Source organism: Perognathus longimembris, chromosome 7 (assembly GCF_023159225.1).
Source record: "Perognathus longimembris pacificus isolate PPM17 chromosome 7, ASM2315922v1, whole genome shotgun sequence".
NCBI classification, from domain to species: Eukaryota; Metazoa; Chordata; class Mammalia; order Rodentia; family Heteromyidae; genus Perognathus; species Perognathus longimembris.
In genome coordinates, this window is record NC_063167.1 from 42,036,496 (window position 1) to 42,059,656 (window position 23,161).

Sequence of the window (23,161 nt, forward strand, 5' to 3'; positions counted from 1 at the left end):
AACAGGACAAGAGAAAGTTTGATCCCTCATTTATAAGAACCAGAAGAATTTTATTGCTTGATGGCTAGAAGGTCAGATTTCCCACAGAGCTGCAGAAGGTGTCCTTTGGGTGGCTTAGTTACCACTTTTAGCTCTTTGTGGTCCGAGGCAGACAACTCAGAAGGAGTTGAGTCTGTGGGTAGAGAAGGATGCAGAGAATGGCCCTGCTAATGCTTCCTAGTTTGGCTAGGAAACTTCCGTATCACTAGGCTTGCTGGGAGTCCCAGGCTGGCCTGGAAACAGCAGAATTAAACAGACTATTCCCACTTCAAACAGGGTAAACAGAGTGGGGCAAGCAAAAGTGGATGAAAAAGCCACAAGGCAATTCATTAACCCGTTTAAAGGCATTTTCAGGCAACTTTCTAAGCTTCAAAGGTCAAACTGACCACTGTTTAATTCATCACAGGAGAAAAAAAAAACAACTTCTGGGAGAAGAAAAAAGTTAACAAACTTGACCTTTAATGCTTAACAAGTTGTCTTGAACTGCTTTTATGCAATTGTGATACCACTCTTACACGATTTATCTTCTAATCTCTACAGACCTGACTTTTACATTGAAATTCGGTGTGGCTTTTCAGAAGGGTTTGGCTCCTTCAGACTTCAGAGAGTAAGCCAGCAGCCTTAGTGGGGTTCCCTGGGGTCTATTCTGACCCTGCAAGGATGATTTAGTAGGAGGGGCCCAAGGTCACCCCCACATCAATGCTTGTGCTGTTTTGAACATTTTCTGGACTGGGACTGTGTTTGATCATTTCCATATCTTTCCATTTGTACTGCTGTCTGTGTATCTGACTGCAGTCATGAGCCTCTGGCAGGCCAGGGCTGGGAGCCGCAGGAAGGTGGTGTCGGGTGGCGGGCTATGTTGGCAGAGCCCTTTCCAGGCATGCTAGCACCTAGCGCACAAGCAGAGAACTTCGCTTCTGCCAACTGTGACTTCAGAACCCAGGTCTGTTCCTGAACCTGGATGCCCAGCTGTCAGTGTGTTGCCATATGTCACCAGCACATGGCACCCTAATTAAAATTTCAAATTGCATGCATTTGTGTTTGCTGGCTGGCTTGCTTCAAAGGCAGGGACCTTGCCACCCCAGCATCCCCTCCTAAATCTCTCTGAAGTATTATGTTTGCCATCCTTAGGAATGGGTTGCAAAGTGGCATCCCCTGCCTGCCCTTGCCGACCGCCCCCCCCCCCCGAAAAAAAACAAAGCCAAACATCATGCTCAAATTCTCTCACGTTCCATTTTAAAGTAAAAACACTCACTGTTGTAAGGGGAGGGGAGACACATCAGGAAAGGTGGCTGGTGCCCTTGACTGAGCTTGTTAATCCCAGGAATGTGAACCCTGTTTTATCCCCTGGCTGCCGAAGATTCTGCTTCAGTCTTTACTTTCTTTCTCCTCAGCTGGAAAGAAAAAAAAAGAAGTGAATATTACTATCCCTTCAACATAGCATAATATGTCCTAGTGCAGCCTGTTTAATAGGAGATACAGGTATACCTTTAGATTAAAACATGTGTAGTGCTGTTAATGAGTATGTGGATCTTTTTTTTTCTTCTGTTACCTATTCTTTATGGATGTGAATAGTTCTTTATATGCTTGCATTTGTAAGTTAAAAAAAAAGAATTAGATTAATCCCCCCTGGAGAACAACACCAGGCAAAAATATCCTATGGCAGTAAGTTTCTCTGTACAGAGCGTAGAAGACATGTGGCTGGTGGGGTTCACGCTGTATGAATTGCTATCATTTATTTATGTTTTACAAAATGCTAAGGAGAGTACAAATCAGTTCACCTAATTCAGTTTTACCCTCATCTGACAAAGGACCATTAGCTGTATTGTAGAGAAGAGTATTCTCTGGCTGACTGATCTAGCATTTCCAAAGTATTATATACTGGCATGTAATGAAAATGAGATTGAGACCCAGGTCTCAATCTGGACACATTGCTTCCTTTGGGAAGAAAATGCAGGGCTTTTTCTAGGTCATTCTAAGCCTAGTATCCCAGATATAGGGTAGACTTCCAAGTATATACTTTTACATACAAAGAATGAGTGAGTAGCCCTTAACTAAAATGCTTGGGATCAGAAGTACTTTTATTTCTTTTTAAGTCTTTTGGATATTAGAATATTTGCTTTTATGTAAATGAGATATCTTGAGGATAAGACCCAAATCTAAAAATGAAATTCATTTGTGTTTTGTATAAGCTTTCTACTTGGAGCCTGGAATCTTGTTTTTGTTTGTTTGTTTTTGTGCCAGTCTTGAGGCTTGAACTCAGGGTCTATATACTGTTGCTGTGATTTTTGCTCAAGGCTAGTGCTCTACCACTTGAGCCACACCCTCACTTCCAGCTTTTTGTTGGTTAATGGGACATAAGAGTCTCATGGGCTTACTTTGAGTGCTGATGCTTGATTTCAGTTTCCTGAGTTGCTAGAATTCTAGGCGTGAACCACAGGAGCCCAGCTGGAGTTGCTTTTATATAAAACCTTTATGTTCTTTTGATTTGACTGCTGCCTGTCACAAGATGTAAGTAGTGGAACATTCTACTTATAGTAATACTAAATTTTTTTTTACATTGCATGGCACTGGTGGCTCACATCTGTAATCCTAGCTACTCAGGATGCTGAGATATGAGGACCATAGTTTAATGTCAGCCTAAGCAGGAAAATCCACCAGGCTTTTACTGCTGACCAAATGTCATAGAATGTATTCATTTACTTAGAAACTTAAAGTCAAAGCTCCTTACCTACAGACACAGAAATACCTGTAGTTTTCATTACCAAGGTTTCCTTTGGGAAGCAGCATGGATCAGGTCTCAACACCCCTCTTACTAGCATTGTCATTTACCTGTGCAACCCTCTTTACTTTTCCCTTCTTCGTTTTCCTCATCTGTATAAGAGATATGATATCATGTGTAATTTTCTATAAGACATTTAGAATGTGTGTCTTAGAACTTTGGAAGCACTCAGCAGATACTAGCTAAAATCAGTCATCACATTTTACACCTCACAGCAAATAAGTTTCTTCTCAAGGAAGATCAATTCATCCATTCCACAGAAAATACTGGTATTAAGCCATTGACATTTTTTATAGCATTTGATTTCATAAGTCACCCTCTTGACTCCATTGGTTGGTGAACAGACACTGGTAAAGCTTCCACTATGAAATGGTATATGGAAAATCCAAAAAATAGTATCATAAACCTTAAAAATATGTCAGAAGCCTGGCACCAGAGCCTCACACCTATAATCCTAGCTTCCTATGAGGCTGAGATCTGAAGATCACAGTTCAAAGCCAGGCAGGCAGAAAAGTTCATGTGAATCTTATCATCAATTAACCAGCAAAAAGCTAAAAGTAGAGTTATAAATCAAATGGTAAAGCACCAGCTTTGAGCCAAAAAGCCAAGCAAGAGCACAAGGCCCTGAATTCAAGCCCTACTTACTACCAGCACACAAAAACCAAAAAATTTCAGTCTTAGGTAGACATGACATATGCACTTAATTAAGTTTCAACAGAGCTCTATAGTATTTGCATATTTTGTCCAGTGAATTACCAAACACTGAAGAAAGGAGATCAAAGAAACAAAAAAGGCCTCCAGAAATGGATTATACATGCGCGCATACACACACACACACACACACACACACACACACACACACACACACAATGCTAACAGTCATATTTTGAGCAATGATCATGTCAGGAATAGAAGCAGCAGTATGCACTGAAGCGGCTTTTCTCTTGGCCCTAGACACACTATTTATATACTTAGCAAAGTGCGAAACTTTTATCACCTATAATCTTCTCATAGACTTCTTCTAAGACTTCCATTTATTCCATAGGGTTGCTGAAACAGTACGATGTGAGGGAGAAAACAATTATTCCCTCTCCATTTTACTTAAAAATAGAAACTTCTGATGAGAATCTACAACATAAGCCAAGACACATATTAAGATTTCACATACATTCTCAGATTTGACTTTTTTTTGTTACCAACAGTATCATATGAAAATACATCTCAATAGCTTTAAGAATCAACCATCTTTTACTACATTTATGGAACATACAAAAATCATTAATAATTCTTGTATATTTCATGGGAGTAATTTTAATTGACACATTCGCTACTCTGTACCATCACTGCCTTGATATAAAGCTGACTAATAACTTGTTAACTGATCTTGTTTCTTTCTTCCTTGAAGCTTTAACACATAATGCTCATATTTGCTTGAGGCTTTGTATGTTTTAAGTATCACTTTAAGAAAATGGTAAAGAACTTGACCTAAGCTTAAGGAAATTGTGTTTGTCAGGCTAGATTTCTGTTTCTTTTCAAATACAAGAAAAGGGATAGAGGAAGGGATTGGAAAGAAGGAAGAACAAAGGAGGAGAAGGAGGGAATGAAAGGAAAGAAGAAGGGAAGGGAAAGGGGAAGAAAGGATGGATGGTACAAGAGAGAGGAAGAAAGGAGGTGTCTCATTAAGATAGCAGATATAAAAGGCTATTTCATGAAACATCAGTTGTGGAGAAAATATTACGTATAGTTACATAAAGATTGCATGAGAGAGAGAGCACCTTGAGAAGCATAATTTAATTAGAGTGAATTTATGAGAGAGAGAGATCTCGAGCCATTAGACAAAGGGAAGGCCATGGTGTTGTGATCTTCTTTCATAGGAACACAACGTGTTTCAGGGAAGAGATTTGTAGCAGGTGTGAACCAAAATGTAGCTCACAGTAAAAATGGTCAAATAGCTCCTGCACCAATTGCCAGATTAGCAGTGTTCTATAAATGCCTGAATATTGATTTTATTAATGATGAGTATAATAAACAACTTACACACAAGATAATCTTTTTTTTTTAAAGAAAACAAGATTCCAGTGTGTTGTTCAACTTATCACAAATTGAGCCTCAGTCCTCTTCTCCTTGGCTCTTATTTTGAGCAGGTATAGTTAGTTCAAGGCTTACCTGACACAGTAAACTTACTGAGTGCCCTCATATTCCCAAGGGGGCAAGGCCAGTGGTCATTGTCAATTGAGATTTGTTTTCATTCCATGTTCACTATTTCTTCTCAAAAGGAATGAAGGGTTTTGCCCCATAGTATAATTGTGGTCAGAAATTTTGCTAAGGGTTTTTTTTTTTTAAATGAAATCCAAGTAAGTAAAGAGGAAAGAAAACACTATTGTGAAATTCAGAGAAGAATGATACAAAAAAAAATCATGGCCTTAACCTTGGATAAAATATGTTCCCTCCAACTTCAGGAAATCTTGCCTGTAAAATACTCATGTGGAATTTGTAAAAAGTCAGCAAGAAAATACTTCATTGTTTAAGGATTTATTTGTGTATGTTTCTCAGAAGATATGTTTTTGAGATTTATTGCAAATAATTTTGTTAATCTTATCCTAGATATTCTGACATGCCAGGTGGCTAAAAAATGATACATACCAGGTCTGCAGAAATGCCATAAATTATTAGACAATAATATAAGTATTTTTGGTATCCATGACTAGCTTACAAAATGGCAAAATTATAAATTTTTGTGAAGTCTCTGTACAGTTGGTACTGATTATTGTGACATTAATGTGTAAAGAACTTGTGTTTTTATTTTCTAACCTTCTATATTGTCTATAAAACAAAATTATTTTTGTTTATACAAGATGAGAATTAACAGAGTGTGGGAAAAAATGGAAGGCCCCAATGAAGAGAGTATTTTAAATGCCTTTCAGGGAGTGGAAGAAAAGAGTTTTGCTTAAGAATTCCACCATATGCTAACTATACACAGCACTTCAAGTTTATTTATTGTGAGACTGCATATAAATCACGTCATTCCAAAAGTCATAGAAACTGCACATTTGTGCATTAAACTATGTAAACAACAAAAACTGGTCATCCATCCAATTGTTGCTTCACTTACTTTGAATTATAGTGCAGTTTTGTGGAAAGTGAAAACGGGATTGCACAATATAGCGATTTCCTGTTAGCACCTACGTTTTGCTGATCAAGCAAGGTTTGTTGGTATGGGAGCTTAACCTTTATTTTATTTCAAAATGTGTTTTTTATTCTGAGCTCCATTGGTGTCTGTGGTTTTACTTTTCTCCATGAGCCACATGTTAAAGCCTGCCCCATCTAAATGAAGGAGCCAAGCCATGGAAAAGACATTGTAGGCGGGAGAGTTTTATACTGGAGTAAGCTCAGGAATCCTTTGAACCTATGGGTAAGATGACTAAGGAGAAAGTGTAAGGGCTTATACTTCAGGGACTCACCTTATTAAAAAACAAAACACTGATATCTTTTGTACATAAGGCACTAGCCTCTTTTCAAATTATTTTTTTCCTATTGTGTTCTTCTGTTGGGGCACCCAGTGCTTCCTCTGGGCTTTGAAATCCCATTCACCCTTGTTCCATTATGTGGAACAAGGCAGATAACACCTCTTTCTTTTCTGTCCACCCTTCCTCTTCCTTTTACCATGGCACATGGTTTACGTTGCCTTCTGGAGGCTCAGTCTGGCTTACACTGTAGTCAGTTGTGTGTGAATCCATCTCTTACACAGGCTGTGTTTTCTCGAACGCTGGGACTGTGTTTTGTTAGTGCTTATGACAGTTCTTTGTACCAGTGAATGCTCACTAATGGTTTTTCAGACTGAATTAAAGAAAACATGAGACAAAAGTACCCTCACAGAAGACAGCCCTTCAAATGGTAAAGATTTGTTCAGGAAAATGTCTCTCTCCAAGGACATGATCATTTGCCAGGCTCTACTTGGACCTCATGAGAATTTCAGGGAGGTTTTATAGGCTTATATATGTGCCATGATTGGTGTGTGACTAGATTTTTTACTAGAGAGGGTAGTGTTTCTCTCTACATATTGCTAGACTGCCCTCTGGTAAATTCTGTAGGTGCTTTGTGCCACTAGCTGCCTGGCAATTTCTGGAATGATGAACCAAGCAGGGGCTTTTCTCTTACCTGGAGTGTGTTTATCAACTTTCCTTCACTTTCCCTCTTTCCTTCTGAAAGAGGGTTGGTTCAGAAAGGCCTCTGACCAGGCACTTGCCATAAGATTCTTATTTACTTAGGCATAGGCTCAAAGATCAGAAATAGACTTAGGTTTTTGGTTAGAGAATTGGAGCCAGCTCGGCTGGCACACTACAGAGTTAGCTTAAATCGACTCACATCTAATTTCTAGGAGGCCAGCCTGGGCCAGAAAGTTCTATAGAATGATTCATTTATCTGAATTTAGAGCATGCATGTAAAATAACCCTCAAGGCAGTATCTGATACAAGACATAGAGCAGGAGGACCTATATCATTAGAAAAATCATCAAAGGCCTTTCTGTGTAATCCTTGCTAGTTAAGTGAGTTTCATTTTATATGGATCTATCTCCATTCTTTCGTTAAAACAAAGCAGCAAAGTGCACTAAAATTTGATTTAACTTCTAGCTGTGAGTGTTTGTACTATATTTGCCTTAGTTCACCTTGTGTCCCCCTTGAGTTGATGTTGTTACTGGAGATAATGAAACTATCGGGAGATTGGACATTGACCTTCACTTCAGTAGAACAAACTCAGCTGTTTTTCTTGCCTACTAGGAGTGGTGAGTTGGGAACATTCGTAGCCTTGATCCTGTTATTGTGTGAGCCTTCCTCTGACATACACTTAGTGATATTGAAAACATTTTGGTAATGCTTTTTTTCCTCTAAGAACTAGCTCATTCCTTGAACTAAGTGGTGATTTCTTTGGCACCCACCAGTCTAGGCACTGGTATGACATTCTGTTGGCTCAAATATTGCTTTTCTTTGCTGAGAGGGCATAACCTAGTGCTAGGCAAACGCTAAGGCATGCTGGATAATTTAAAGCCCACTGCCAATTATAAGTTTATTTTGCTGTCAATTCAATTAACAGATAATATTCCTGTTTCTGGAAGAACCCAAAGCACAAAGAGGTGATTTCAGCATACCTAGTGTCATGATGTTAGTACCTAAGTTTTGAAGAAATGAATTTGAACTCGGGGACTTTTATCCCACATCTGTACTCTTTTTTTTTTTTTTTTTTTTGGCCAGTCCTGAGCCTTGGACTCAGGGCCTGAGCACTGTCCCTGGCTTCTTCCCGCTCAAGGCTAGCACTCTGCCACTTGAGCCACAGCGCCGCTTCTGGCCGTTTTCTGTATATGTGGTGCTGGGGAATCGAACCTAGGGCCTCGTGTATCCGAGGCAGGCACTCTTGCCACTAGGCTATATCCCCAGCCCCCCATCTGTACTCTTAATAGTTGCTTAACTCTTAAGTTGTGTACCAACTTTAGCAAGGCTTGGCCTAGAGGTTATAAAAAATTTCCATTGCTTTGAAGGACCATTTAATAGATTTTCCTGAACGAAGAGGCAAGTTTCATTATGAAACACAACTGTCTTAATTCTTTTTTTTAAAATAGCTATCATAGATGTGGTAGTGATACCAAAGTAGAGAAAAGTTTAGAAACATGCACATTTTCAAAGTGGAATTAGGAACTCAGAATATTATAGGACTGGGCAGAGTGCAAACACTTGTTTATCATAAGAGGCAGCATGAAGAGCTTTGCTGACTCGAGTTAATGAGAATTCCATGGACTGGTGTGTACCAGTTTTTCAGCCTCCATACAGGCCACAATATTTTGTGTAGATTTGAAATTTTACAATATTCAGCAGATGTCCTACAATGAGGTTCTATTCTTATTGTGATGCTGTTTTTGAGGTTTAACTCATTCATATAAAGTTTTTATTGGGATTTTTAGTGCTTTGTACTTATGTGGAACCAGGTTTTTTTTTTCTTTAGAAAAAAATTTTTTTTTTTTACCAACACATTGAATGCTATCAGATTGGTGCAAACTTTCTTTCTAAGAAGCTCTTGTGGCCTGGCTTGGCTCTTGATGGAGAGAAGAGCTACAGAGACTACCCTGGCTGCTAACCAATCTTCAGATCAAAACAGTGTTATTGTGTTAATTATGACACAGAATGTCCCAAGTTCCATGGCGTGAAGCTGAAACCAGTAACTAGTATTTCATCTCTCCTGGCTATAAGCATGGAAAGTCAATCTGAATGAAGACTTTCTTCCACCAACTTAAAAATTCTCGTCAATGTGACTTCAGGCATATGTGGTCCGGTTTTCTATACATCCTCTGATCAGAGAGAATTTCTTACAGCTAGCTGTTACCAAAAAAGCACTTGAAAGATGCAAGATGTAAACTGGGCACAGTGGTATGCAGCTTTAGTCTCAACTACTTTGGAAGCTAAGGCAGGAGATATACATATATATGTATATATGTATGTATGTGTGTATATATATATATATATATATATGTTTGCACTCTGCCCAGTCCTGTAATATTCTGAGTTCCTAATTCCACTTTGAAAATGTGCATGTTTCTAAACTTTTCTCTATTTTGTTATCACTACCACATCTATGATAGCTATTTCAAAAAAAAAGAATTAAGACAGTTGTGTTTCATAATGAAACTTGCCTCTTCGTTCAGGAAAATCTATTACATGGTCCTTCAAAGCAATGGAAATCTATCTATCTATCTATCTATCTATCTATCTATCTATCTATCTATCTATCTCTCCAAGAATTCAAGGCCAGCATGAGCAACTTTGTGAATCTTTTTGTCTCTAAAACACAGCAAAAGAAAAGGCACAAGGTGTAATTTAGATAAATATAGATGCATTGGTTACTAACTTAGAAACAAAATGGAAGGCAGTCTATCGCCTTTTGCCTTTCAAAATTGTTATCTTTTGCTTATCATTGCCTTCCTAAGCCCAGTGGATGGCAACACACACATGCTATTGTACTTTAGTCTGCAAGATTTTGCATTGAAGTCAATATCTCTGTGGTTTGGAAGTGTTAATGTAAGTGAGGAAAATAACTTGATAGGCTGGACGTGCCCATAATCTCAGCTACTTGGGAGGTAGAGGTTTGAGGACAACCCAGATTACAAAGGTAGTGAAATTGTATCTTAAAGAAAAAGCCAGGTGCAGGGCGGAGCATTCTATCATCTTAGCAATGTAGAAGTCAGAAGCAGAAAGATTGTGGTCTGTGGTCTGTGGCCTTGGGCAAAAGCATGAGACTGTATCTGAAAAATTAAAACAAAATAGGCTGGAGAGGTGGCTAAAGGTAGAGTGCTTAGCTAGAGCATGAGGCCATGACTTCAAAACCCCAGTATAGATAGATAGTCATTATATATATGTGTGTGTGTGTGTGTGTGTGTGTGTGTGTATGTACACATATACATATATACATGCACATAATATATATCCCACCAACTTTTATATATATTTAGATATATAGTGAGGAATTAACCGAGGTTAGGAACAGACAGAAGTCCCGGATGACCTAAAGTATGTTATTATAATAACCAATGAAGGCTATGAGTGGACTGGAGAGGCTGGGGACACTGCCTCTAGTATGGCTTGGAAAAACTCCATGAGGAGACCTTCAAAAATCTTATACGATTACCATTTTAAAAAATAAAATTTAGTGAATTATTTTAAGCACCAATTTTCAAATTTATACAAGTACTGAGAAATAAATATTAGACAAATTCATAATGCCAGATTTTCTCTCTCCTGATTTTTAGCTTTAGAAACAAAGACCACAGGCAATTTTGAATGGTTTCATGAGAAAATGTTATCTATGTGAATGATTATCTTTGTTTCTTCCTTATCTTTTTAACTCCTTGGTTCTCTCCAAGGAAATTCATGAATCCTATTTACATGTGTCTTCCCCCACCACCTCCCTGATTGGGTGGGTGGCTGTGCCTGATCTGGTGGGTGGCTGTCATTACAAACAAGCTCCGGTACTGATAGGACACTCCAGAAGTGTGAGGAGAATCCTGGCAACCATGTAGCTGTGAATACATATCTTGGACCATAGTAGCACTTTTGAGATGTGCCCAGATGGGATTCCTAGGACCCTCTCTTCTGTGGAGTGGGACTTTTGTGGCACCAACAGCAAGGCTATTCATGATTGAAAAGCCTTCTCTGGCGCCGCCACGCCTTCACTGTTTCTGCCGGCCTCCATTTACTGTGGGTAGGCACAAACCCCTTCGGATTCAGACAAAACCTTTTTATTGTTACTTTAAAAAAAATTAGAACAGACTTCCATGTTAGCAACTTCTTATGACTTCTCATGTGGAGTGAAATGTACACTTAACTACTTTGGTGTTTGTGTGGGAGTTTTGCTGAGAAAAAAAAAAAGGAATAGTATTGATTGAAATCTTTACTGGATAGATGGTACGCTTTGTAAATGCACCATCTCCCTCCCTCCCTCCCTCCCTCCCTCCCTCCCTCCCTCTCTCCCTCCCTTGGTTTTCACAGATGTGTAAGGAAAGGCACCGTCTGCACTGTGTAGAGCGTTTTTTTTTTTTTTTTAAAGCAGGGAGAACTCCAGTAGACCTATCTTGCTACAGGAGCAGGTCAAGTGTTTCCTTTCTTTCATATTTAGCAGAGAGGCCACTTAGCTACTTTGAACCCTTTACTATAAGGGATTGTCCTTTGTGATTTTTATTCCTGCTTTTAACATTATGATCAAACACTTGTTCTTGTACTTGAGGAATGTAGTATATCTGAAAATCCTGCTCCAATCAAGTCTGTGTAGGTAATTGCTCTTTTTGCTTTATTCCTTCTGAGGGTTACTGGCTTTGGAAGGGATGATCTATACCTGTCAGAGTGAATTCAGCAGAGCAGGGAGAAATACATAGTTACTTAAGGTCATAAAGAAGAAAATAATGCAAGTAGCTTTTTTCTCATTTGATATTAGTTTTGTCTGGCTGTTTTGAAAGAATTCTAATTCTTGCTATTTTTTTTTTTTAATTCGAAGGGAAATACTTTGACATTTTAGAAGGCAGGAATCAAGAAGTTCTCAAGTTGAAGCTATGTGTGGGGGCCTTAGACAAACTACTTAATTGTCCCAGCTAGCTGTCTATATGGCAGGAATAAGAGTATATCAGGGTTATTAGGAGGGTCACACAAGATGTTGACTATGAACTATACAGCATGGGACCTTACACATAGCAAGTAATTTGCTAGTAACAAGGCTGCCTTTTCATTTCTTCCCATTGTTAACATTCATAAAATATATTTTAAGGTTTGTGGTTATATATAATTTACATTTTTTTAAAATAAGCATGTCTGGACTCTTTAAGATTTAAGGCTTTATAAAGGGCTTAGACATCATTGGTTTCTTAGTGATTAAGTAGTGGTAGTTGAAGATACTTGTTTCATGACATGTTTAGAAGAAAATACTGAGTGAAGCACAAGATGTAACAGTTCCTTTAAGCAGAGGATCCAATTAGAGGAGTTACTTCCCCTGCTAGCTAGGAGAAGTGGGTTTCCCCTTGCATTAGTGGTGCTTAGACAAAGCCCCCTCCCCAACCCCTGGAGCTGACAAATTAAAGCAATTTTCAAACTGAAAAATGCAAGTTTTTTTTTTTAAATCAGAAATTAGTCATTTATATTTCAATGATAGCTGAGTAAAAGTTGATTTTTTTTTCAGGGAAAAGTGAGAGTAGCATTGTCTGCTCTGTGTGTGTGTGTGTGTGTGTGTGTGTGTGTATCACCTTAGAGAAACAGAACTTATTCACTCAGTAAAAGCAGTTGATATAGATGTACTTTTCTGGAAGCCATCAATAATTACCAAGTTTTAACAGTGCTTTTTGACTGCCCTCAAGTGATTTTGTGCCCCATTTATTTATTTTGTAAGACTTAAATTTCATTTTCCCATATAATCACTGTGCGGACAGGAACAAGAACCACACAGCCTTCAAGCTACACACCATGGTATGCAGGTAGGCTCTAAGTAGATAAATAAACAATTTTATCTTTTAAAATGTTTATTATAAAAAATGATCTACTATCATTTTAGAGTAGCAGAATACAAAGAATTCAAACTTACTCCATTATCCCCAAATACTTAACATTAACTTCTTGATCTATTTCCTTCCAGACTTTTTCCTGCTAGCATGATGTTAGATGTTAATCCTAAATATTTACCATTATGAAACTACATCCTCCAAAATCTTATGATACTAAGACAAGGTGTTGTACAGCAGACACTCATGGCCAGGCAGCGTGTGTGGACCCAGAGTGTGTACGATGGAATCTGGGGGAATCCATCCCAGGAATCCTATATGACCCTAACCCTGGGCTCTCATCTCTACATTAGAAAATGTGTTCCCCCCCCCCCCCAGTGGAATGAAGTTGCAAAAGGAAGGTAGGTGAGCTCAGAAGAAGTTTTCATATTATTCCTAGAGTAGATAACAAAAGCAATAAAATAGCCCAGCTCTTTTTCCCCCTGTGGTATTCCTTCATTCAGAAAAAACAAAAACAAAAACAAAAACCAACAACTTTAGTTTCCACAAGTCCAGTTTTGAATGTAGCTTTTTCCACCCCCAGGACATTATCCATAGGCTTTAAATTATTCACTAACTACAAATATGGAATGAGGGACTTAAACCAGAAAAGATGAATGAGTGTTAAGCACATGCAAATTTTTGTAACCTTCATCATGATCTCGAGTTACATGTTTATTTATAGATGTTTTTTGGTATGGCCCATGCATCTCTGACATTTCTCATGCTTAGTCAAATTTAACTTCTGCTAAATTTGTCCATTATTGGACAATGGCTGGCAAAATGGAAATGGTCTTAAAGAATGTGCAAGATTTTCCAGTGATCACTTGTACTGAGGGGCCATTTCATTGTAGTCCTTCCTGATTGGACATTTCTTTTATCCTTTTCTCTTGGCTCTGTTTCTGTCTGCATGCAGTGCTCAGGTAAACCTTGAAACTAAAGAGAAAAGCATAATATTCCTCTAGTTTGCCCAACTCTTTGGCATTTAAACAAACCAGAGGAATGCATAAATTTAGCAAAGGATCTGGGCCAAAGTGATGGCTGAACTGGCATCGTTTCATATTTTTCATGCTCTGTATTTATAGCAATAAATTTCAAGAAAGGAAATAGATTGCAGGGAGTATGCTGTATTAGGAAGGAAGTTTGTACACTTTTGCGGCTTATGGATGTCTTAGTATAATCTTCTTCCCACTTCCCTGGGTTCATGCACCATGTATCATTCTAAGAACCTTGGAAATGACATCCAGCACCCTCAGCTTCCATAACCACTATATCTGAGGTACTTGACAGTGAATGCACATGCTACCCTAAGAAAGAAACAGTGCCTGTTGTTGTTGTGTTTTTTTTTAATGGGACGATAACAGTGCCATACTGTGTTCCACTTCCTGAGACCCAATGAAGATTTAGCAATATTGAGAAAATTTGGGGGGATTCCATGGTTTTCCTGATTTTTGAATTAGCAGTTGCTCACAGTTCAGAAATGAATTTCCAAATTACTAGTTATATACTAATGATAATATTTAAATAGTAGTGATGATGATAAATAATATTATATATATATATATATATATTTTTTTTTTGCCAGTCCTGGGCCTTGGACTCAGGGCCTGAGCACTGTCCCTGGCTTCTTTTTGCTCAAGGCTAGCACTCTGCCACTTGAGCCACAGCACCCCTCTGGCCGTTTTCTGTATACGTGGTGCTGGGGAATCAAACCTAGGGCTTCATGTATGGGAGGCAAGCTCTCTTGCCACTAGGCCATATCCCCAGCCAGTATGTATATTTTTAAAGAGACTCCAAGAGAAGAGAATTCATGAATTATGTGATTCTCTTATCTTGCTGGCACTAGGGCTTGAACTCAAGGCTGCATACTCTTACTTAGCTTTTCACTTAAGGCTGGAACTCTACCACTTGAGCCACACCTCCACTTCCGTTTCTTAACTTGTAAAGTCATTACTAATTATAAAGGCAGACACATTATAAAGGCAGACACCTGAGAGCTTCAATCACCTTGTTTACAATGTAGTAGTTAGGGTCAGTGGGAAACATTCCTTTCAAAAAATGTGATTTCTCCTATATATCTGGTCAGAGTTTATCAGGGAAGGGTTTTATTTTTCATAAATGGAGAGAATTTCCTTAGAAGTTCGGGTCCTCATTGGTGTTACACACTTAGGGTATGAATTTACACAAGCGCATTGAATTGCTGGATCACAGGCAGATGTTATTTGAGTATAGGAGCTTTGAAAGCAGGGATCAGAAAGGGGGAAGGAGGATATGCTGGTGGATGGGGCAGAACATCAAAGATAGATTCCATGTATGGCTAAAATTTCACCTTTCCCCCCTGAAATTTTTCTTGTGTGTAACCTTTGAAACATATGGAAGCTTATTGCTCTTTAGCGCTACCAAACAGATTGCATTTACATCAATGACAGTGCAGGATTCATCTATAAGGTTACTTTAGGTTTTAGAAAACATGACTTTTGAAGTCTGAATGTTTATTATTGAGCATTGAGGACTGTGAACCCTTGGACTGGTACTAAATTACTTTCTTCCTATGACCAGAGGGCCTAGAACAGTATGTACAGGTAACATGGCAAGGAATCTATGAGGCTTTTTGTATAAATTAATGCATGAACAGCATTTACGAAGTTTTCTATCATTTATCATAAGCATCTGTGTATACATTTTAAAGACAGTTAACAGTAAGAGGGGGTATAAACATAGTTCTGCTTACCAATACTCATTCATGTGTATTGTAATTTCATCTCTGATAGTGAGGGAGAACTCTGTGGCTTTCTTCCTAAAAGGATGTCCTTTGTTCAGCATTGTTGGGACCACACCTCCAGACAGAGACACAACATTCAGACTCACAGACCCCCCCAATTCTGCTTGATGTCTGGGTAGGAGCCCAGACTAAGGTTGAGCTGTAGGAAGAAAGAGGCCCTATGGTTAAACCACTTGTGGATAATCGAAAGTAGACCATACTTATGTTCAATTTGGCAGCTGCCATTGATTTTTTTTCTAAAGTGAGCAGTTTTCCCTGGTTTTTCACACTGTGGCCTGCTTACCGTTAGTGGTTTGGCCGAGCCATCTAAGCAGGGCTCACCAGCGCTCCCCCACTGGGGCTCCTCCGCTCATTTCAGTGTTTTCCTTATGTGGTCATGCTCTCTAGTGTCAGGCAGCTACATCAATCGCACTGACTGGATCAGAAAAAAAGGCAAGACAAAAATCAAGGACAGTTCAGGGGATAGCATCAATACGGTGGTGATAGTTTTAAACTTAAAATGACCTATTTGATTTATAGCATATGGAAATGCTGTAACTCCTAAAGGTTTCACGTATTTTGATTCAGACCCTTAAGACTTTCTGGAGGGCAGCTGATATTTGAGTCTGCTACCGTATCAGTCTTGATGCTCTAGACTTGGATACCATTTGAGTGAGAGGCGCTGTGTGCCTGATATAGATTATGTGTGAATGTTTCAGTGTCAACAGGAGACGAGGATTGCGAAGACGTGTGTTCCTGTGGGGCAGACTACACGTCCACATCTCCAAGGATGAGCTAGTGTATATGTCACCCTATTCATGAAGAGGACTGTTTTTTTTTTTTTCTCTCCTGTTCTGTTTTCCTCTCCAGTTGGCAATATGTCATTTAAGTCTGCTGGCACATGGGCATGGTTTTCCACCCAAACTGAACTCGAGTTAGAAGAACTTTAGCTCTATTGCAATATTATTTTACTGTTTTCTTTGGAGAAAATGCCCTTGATACTACATAAATGTTCAGTATATATTTTTTTATTGCTGAGTACAGTTCTTTGGAAAGGGCAGCAAGGGTTTCATCAAGTAAAATCTACTTTTCCCTCTAGCAGTTACCAGCAAGCATGCAATCTGATGGCTTGAGATAATGGTCAGGGTGTGAATTGCTCAGCTTCTTCAAGCTGCTTCTGCCAGAGGAGGAGGAGGAAGAGGAGGAGGAGGAGGAGGAGGAGGAGGAGGAGGAGGAGGAGGAGGAGGAGGAGGAGGAGGAGGAGGAGCAGGAGGAGGAGGAGCTGGAGGAGGAAGAGGAGGAGGAGGAGAAAAAAGAGGAGGAGGAGTCTGTTTTGCTGGTGTATCAGATATTTCAAGGTACTTGGTTTTACCTTTCCTGACTCTAGCAGGAAGATTGTATGCCAGAAAAGTAGAAACTGAACTGTTAGCTTATATGACTTAAAGCACCATCATGGATTTTTTTTTTTCAGTTTAAAGGGCTCCCTAATCCAACCCAAATCTAGGGAGCACCAGGTAGGGTTGGGCTGCATTCTTCTTACAAATTCAAGAAGAATATTTGATGACCTCACCTAGACTGAGTGGACATGGGATTAGAAGACATAAAACATCCTAGCCATATCCTGGAAGATCTGGCTCATCCTAGACAGAGAGGATTCTTCCCTCATGGTCACAAGAAGACCAGTCTTGTGTTCTACTAAAGAGTCATCAGACCATCCCCTTGCTAGATGTTTCTTTGTCAGTTTGGATTGAACCACTTGAGTTAAATGAAGTGTTAACCCCTCAGAGATGACTGGTTAAAAACCATATATTGAAAAGTAAGACTTTTGCTCATACCTGGTACAGGATCTCAGTGGGGGTGATTAGGATGAGAAGCCTAAGACTGGCTAATGGAAGGGAGGAGCTGTGCTAATAATAAACTACATTTGCCTCTTAGTGAAGAACTAGCAAGGTACCATGCATATTTCACTTGATATTTACTCACTTGAGAAAGGAAAACTTTCTTATGATTATTACCATTTTCATCACTCTACCTCCCATTTTATATTTGAGAAAATAGAGCCTCTGAGAATTTAAGAGATTTGTAAGTACTTCTACATATGGCTGCAGAATAAGACTTCTGTTCCCTGATCCTGTGTTGTTTTTCTTTCCCCTGTAGGATTTTGTAGATAAACCATGCTTTAAAAGGACTTCCTGCCTTACTGGACAGTAGAACAGAATTGAAGATGTGTTTGTGAATTTATTTAATACCTCAGTAGGCCATAGATGGTAAGGGACACTAGCATTATTATGCTGTGCATAGGAACTAAAATCAGGATCATTTGTAAAATAGGCCGTAGTTCTTAATTACCCTAAAATTAATTCTACTAATGATAATTAATAAAACAATAAAGTTTGCAATGCATAATGTAAATCAGGTGACACAATTTTTTTTACCACCATAATGCTGGTCTGGGCTATGAGGCACATAGAGTCTTCAAGGTAACACATGGCCCTGCAGTAAATATTTACTAAAGTGCCGGTGTTTCTCAGTTCAAATTTTTCTTTTAAAATTGAGAATGGTGATATCTAAGCTGTTTCTAACATTGCTTTAAGATGTATTTTAATGAAGAGATTAAAACATACAGTTGATGTATTCTTCAACATTGTCAAACTGTTCAAAAACGACTGTACTGTAATTTGAGATATAAATTCTTTGACACTGCTTACAGGAACACTTCCTGTTAAATGTAACACAGCTGGAAAATTCTAATGGAGCCATGTCTGTGCAATTACTGATTGTGTAATGCTGTAAATTTTTGATAAGCATGTTCCAAGTTTTCCTGTCCTAAAAACAAAAACATTAAAATCACTGTCTATGAAAGGAAGGCAAAAAACGACTGCAACTTTACTAGGAGAGGACAATTTATTAGATAGGTTTAGAACTAGCTTAAAAAAATCAAAAGACAAGTCAAAAATCAGAAGATTAAACTTTTAACAGGTTTATGTCTAAATAATTCATATAAGGCCATTTCTAACAGTAAAGAATTTTTATTATAAACGTGGCCATTATCATAGAAATGTAAGTGATTTGAGTGAGTGAAATAAACCAATTTTATGCTATCCAAATACAATGAAATAAGCAGGATGCCCTTTGACCCCTAAATGACTTCTCTTTTATTATATTGCCTGAGTAAATCAGGTAAATACAAAAGAACTGTTTGTTAACTTACTTCAGTAACCTGACAGTTAGGCTCATGTCAGTTTGTTCTCCCCTTTGACCTGTGACTTGGCATCGGATTCTGCCCTCTGCTCCGTAAAGGTCATTCCGACCCAAATGGAAAATGAAGAGAAAAACATGAGGACCCAAACTTTGGCACACGGGGCAGGCTCTCATGTACATTGATTTAAACAAATAAATCCTTGAATGTACTTGGTGGCTTATTTTCTAAGAGAGTGACAATGCTTCTACTTGCTAGTACATGAAGTGTACGAAGTGCAGAGGGTTATACACTTCACATGGTACAGATTCTGATGTCTTGGACTAACTCAACTTTGCTACAATGACTGAGTTCAAGTTCACCTATGCATTTCTTCCCTCATACTTGGGCCTTTGTTCACAGTAATAAGTAGTTCGAAGAGTGCTGTTATCATCTCCTTTTTATCCTAAAAGATGCGTGGACACAGCTTTAGTAGTGTTTAACTCTGCCCAGAGAGCTTGAGTCTTCAACCCCTAAAGAGAAAAATATATGTGACCAGGCACCAGTGGTAGAAGGCAGAGATCTGAGGATCACGGTTCAGGTTTGAAGCCAGCTGGACAGAAACGTCTGAAAGACTTTTTAGCTCCAATTAATCAGCAAAGAGCTGAACATTAAAATGTGGAGTAGAGTGCCAGTCTTGAACAAAAAAGCCAAGTGAGTATATGAGGTCCTGATTTCAAGCCCCAGTATTGGTACCATGCATGTGCACACACGCACACGTGCACATACACACACATATACACACACTCTCACAAGAAAATTTAATATTTAAGTGACTGTAAAAATTTCACACCCAAAAAGGCATTTTCTTCTTCCAGCTCTGGGTATTGGGTAAATGGAGCATTGGGAAAGGGCAGAGTAGTTCTCTCAGTTGGCTTTTGAAATTTAGGAAGTTTCACTGTTTGAGCTGAGTCGAGTTAGGTTTTGTCATTGTTGATTTTTAAGTGATAATTCAGCAAAACAACTCACTGCTCAGATAAATGAATTACCTCTGAGAAATTTCACATAGTTCTGTGCAGTGTCTCTGGTGTCTGTGTATCAATTACCTTTACTGTCCTGTTTTGTTTAACTGTCTGTACATATATTCTAATAGCAAGGGGATTAATTAAACTTTTAAATAGCTGTATCTACTGTATGACCTCTATTAATGTGCATAGTTATGCCTGGGAGATAACTATAAGTAATAATCAAATTTATGGTTAGGACAGGTGATCTGTATATTTTCATCACAGCATTTCTCTAGCTGTGTTTTAAGGGCTATTCAAAAGCACGAGTTTTAGTTAATAATCCATGACAGAGCTGAAGACAGGAGGAGGTAATCCCACTGGGTCTTATTGGGAAAAGCTCAGGATTGGGAAATAGAACTTTGGCAGGCACAGGCCAAAGGAAGATATGAAATATTTGCCTCACAACCCCATACATGGTTAACCTTTATTTTATAGGGGAAAGGTTCCTCAAAGTCTTATTACACAATGAGAATAAGCCTCATTTCATTAGGAACTCTTGAATGTTAGAGAATGGTCTAAGACCTATACTCTTTACCTTGAGCTCTGTCACTTCAGTTCTGGGACTTGAGTCTGGCTATGTTTCATTCACTAACCTCAGTTGCTTCCACTCAAAATGCACTGATGTTGATAACCCATATTGTGGCATTGCAGGTAAGAAGAAATGAAGTAATGCCTGAAAGTGTTTAACCCAGTCCCTGGCTCATAGAATAAATGTTGGTTTCCTTCTTGTTCAGCAGAAGCGAAGGAAGAAGTCTCCTGTGGTGTGTTTTTGTGCTTCATTACTTCAGTTGTATTTGCTACAATATTGCTGCATGGTTGCTAAGTAATTAAAACAACAGGACATCTATATCTCAATATGCAAAGCCCTGTTCTCTGGTTGAGGTGCCACGCCTTTTTCATAACGCAGAGCTAATGTTCACGTTGCCCTTGCATCTTTGAGTATTTTACAGTTGTAAGATGTAAGAAGCTCTGATGGTCTTCCAATTAAAATAGGGTTGTGAGAAAGCCTCTGAATTGAAATACAAAGTGGTATATGCTTATGAGTATATTTATTGTCTTGGAAAGAGAGACCACAGCGCTCATCAATCTCCCAAAGAGATAAGGATCCCTGAAAGTTTAATATTGATCCTAATAGTGAGATTTCATTTTTTGTACAAGGACATAAATGTTGCTATTGATACTCATTGGAGACTTATTATATGGTAGGTGGAGTTCATTCTGTGCTTTATTCCCATAAAATCAAGGCTCTCTGAGCCCTTTGCTCTACAGAATCTTTAAAATGTTCAGGAATGGGAAACCAAGGCACAGTGTACCTGAATACCACAAAAGACCCAAGCCAGGGATTGGCAGTTAATTAACTCTGCTTTCTTTTTACATGTGTCATATTTTGAAAATAATGTAAAATTTGTGACATAATAATTCAGTGCTTTTTTTCCTGTCAGCAATTACCAGGTTTGAAAGGTATTAGCGGTCATGTGATTTACAAAATGGCTATGTTATTAAAACTATCATTTCTTTAATCATAATTATAGTGTACAAAAGATACCTTAGGTCACAAACTGTGCTGAAGAGCAGGATACTAGAGAGTTTTGAGAATAACTTTAATATAGGACCTTAGCAACTTCTTACTTTGTTGTTAGGTTGACCCATCATGATTTACATGTAGGTATGAATTATATTATCTTGTGAGTTGGACAGATGATTTTTTTTTAGAACCACTGAAAGAATGCTTTCCTTTAATAAAATACCTCCTTTGTGCTTGGTTTATGTCCATTATATCATGCTTGGGACATTACTAATAAGAGTTGAGTTTGTTTTGGTGGATTCCAACTCAAGAAAGTGGACCTGTCTGTACTGAAGGTAAACCATATACACTGTACAATTTCCTCATCTTATATACGGTTTTATTGGTGCTCATTCTGATGTTCTGTTACTTTCATTCTCCCAATGCATGAGTGCTGGACCACTGTTATATTCAAAACGCAGTCCTGTATTCCAAGTAGTATTAGTAGTATTTTCATTTTTTAATGAACAAATATCTAGATATTGTTTTTAGCCATGCTTAATCCAGAGGAGTGATAGAACCAGGAAGTAGAGTAATGTCAGTATTCAAGCATCATAAATTATGAATACTAAATACTAGCCCAAACTCTTTTTTTTCCAAATTCCAAGAATTTGCAGTTTTTACTTACACTACATAGTGTTGGTAATGGAATTGCTCTTTTGCTAAGATCATCTTTAAGATGTTTTTAAAAGAGATTTCACATTTTTAGAGGATTTTGGGTAGAAATCTGGTGTCTGCATTGAAACTTGGAAACTGAAACAAGACAGCTTTGAGCTTTCATTCATCATTTAAAACATTAAAAAAAAACCAGCAACCAAAAGCCAGAAAATGGCCAGTTCTCCTCCCTAATTCTGCATATTCTGTATAATTTTATTTTAAATCGCTCCTCAATAAGATCTACTTGACTTTCTTCTTATGAACTCTGTTGCAAGTAGGTTAACAGACCAGTCCAATAATCATATATTTGCCCAGTGACTGTATAATTTTCACAAAAGAGTGTTAACTAAATTATGTATCCTTTGGGCAAAGCCACATAATCTTTCTGGCTCTCAGTGTACTTTGTGATGATTTATAAATTTTGTCTTTCTTCAACTTCATTTTTCTATAAAAATGCTATGCTAAAAAAATCAACTTTAAAAAAAGGAGAAAAGAATTCCACAGTAGTGTTTTAATAACCATTCACATCAGCAATACTTCTAGACTTTTTCTCTTTGTACCATTTGGAAATAAATCACAATTTAGTAAGTGGTAATTAGCAGTATCATAACACACTAATTTTTAAGTTTTTAAAATACATTCATTATTGGGATTGAATTTCATGCTAGTTATTTCCGTGCCTAGAGCATAAGTAATTTTGCCATAGTCTTTCTTAAAAAAAAAAAGCAGAAACTTGTGTTTATTATTACAGGATTTATCTGCTCTTGTTATTTAATTAGTAACATATGTCCAAGTAACAAAAAGAAAAGGATATTACCTACTTGAAAAGAGAGGAAAATCACTTTGGGAAAGAATTATTAAAATTTTACAGTGTATAGGGTTTGGTCTTACACACACACACACACACACACACTTTTGAAATCATTTAAAATATCTGATGCTACAGGACAGACATTTTTTCTTGTTATTGTGTGTTTTTCTACAGTCATTTCAGGGAATGATTTAATTTCATTCTATGACTATATCATCAATTGTCAAATCCATTCTTTG

General features: G+C 38.1%; 1 protein-coding gene and 1 long non-coding RNA gene across 6 annotated transcripts in view; both read left to right on the plus strand.

Annotated features, from left to right (window-relative positions):
- The window catches only part of Nfia (nuclear factor I A), a 378,241-nt gene that overhangs the window by 116,981 nt on the left and 238,099 nt on the right, over positions 1-23,161 (plus strand). The window lies entirely within an intron of this gene.
- Positions 9,318-19,427, plus strand: LOC125355236. Its single transcript, XR_007211623.1, has 3 exons — positions 9,318-9,339; positions 10,317-10,323; positions 16,663-19,427. It is a non-coding gene; the product is annotated as an uncharacterized LOC125355236 (long non-coding RNA).